We start from the raw sequence: 1,251 nt of genomic DNA, 5'->3' as shown, positions 1-1,251 counted from the left end.
TTTATTTTTATTTTTTTTTAAATTATTTATTTATTTGTGTGTGTGTGTGGCTAGCTCAGCCCACCAGGGGGCAGGGCTGGCTGGCATGTGGTGCTGGGGATTGAACCGCGGTCCCTGTGATTTGCTAAGTTTGTTCTAAGTAGGTGCCTTAGACCACCGAGCCATCTCACCAGCCCCTTGTTTTTGTTTTTGAGGCAGGGTCTCATTATATATATTTTGGGCTTCCTTTAACTCAGTATATAGCCCAGGCTGGCCTCAAACTTGCAGTGATCCTCCTGCCTCAGCCTTCCAAGTGCTGGGACTGCAGGCATGCTCCACCATGCCCGGCTTTCCACTTGTTTTGAGCAGTATTCAGTTGCTATTGGGGAAATTCCTTGAAGACTGGGGTTGTTACCTTAGAATTAGAGTATTATTAACTGTAAGGCTCAATTCCTAAGGATATAGTTAGATTTTTTTTCGTTCCCCTCCAGATTTTTTTTTTTAAGTAGCACAGTTCAAGTATTTTGTTTTGTTTCTGGCTACTGGTGCTGTACCACTGAGCTACATCCTCAACCTTTTTTTTTTTTTTTTTTTTGAAACAAGGCATCACTAAATTGCACTGAGTGGCTTCAGCTTTTCAGTCCTCCTGCCTCAGCCTCCCAACTAGAGTGTGATACCATGCCCAACACAGTTGAGCTTTTTATTTTACATTTTACAACAAAGATTTAGTCCTACAGGCCGGGGAAATGGCTCAGTAGAATAAGTGCTTGCCTGGCAAGCACAAGGGCCTGAGTTCAATCCCCAGTTCTGCAAAAAAAAAAAAAGATTTAGTCCAAAAGACCAAAGCCCACTAATTCCAGCACTTGTGAGACTGAGGCAGGAGGGTTGTAGTAGTATGTAGTAGGGCTACATAGTGAATTCGAGATCAGCCTGAACTACATAGTAAGATCCTGTCTCAAAAGTGGCCGTGGAGGGCAGCACCCCCACTGGTGTGGGCCCTATTGGAGTAGCAGGTCAACAGCCTGTAATTGAACAGGAGGGTCGCAAAGTTGACATTGGCCAGGGCCTTTGCAAACAGTTGGGGCCAAAAGATCTAACATTCAGGGGCTGGTGAGATGGCTCAGTGGTCTAAAGCACCTACTTGGAACAAGCTTGGCAAAGCACAGGTATCTCGATTCGATCCCCAGCACCACATGCCAGCCAGCCCCGCCCCCTGGTGGGCTGAGCTGGCCACACACACACACACACACACACACACAATAAATAAATAAA

The 1,251-nt window shown here is 45.7% G+C and overlaps 1 protein-coding gene across 3 annotated transcripts in view; it reads left to right on the top strand.

Annotated features, from left to right (window-relative positions):
* Nucleotides 1-1,251, top strand: part of Taf12 (TATA-box binding protein associated factor 12) — a 24,322-nt gene that overhangs the window by 9,210 nt on the left and 13,861 nt on the right. The gene's annotated exons all lie outside the window — the stretch shown is intronic.

This window comes from Octodon degus, unplaced genomic scaffold (genome assembly GCF_000260255.1).
Source record: "Octodon degus isolate 3935 unplaced genomic scaffold, OctDeg1.0 scaffold00163, whole genome shotgun sequence".
NCBI classification, from domain to species: Eukaryota; Metazoa; Chordata; class Mammalia; order Rodentia; family Octodontidae; genus Octodon; species Octodon degus.
This window is presented reverse-complemented; position numbering and strand designations above follow the sequence as displayed.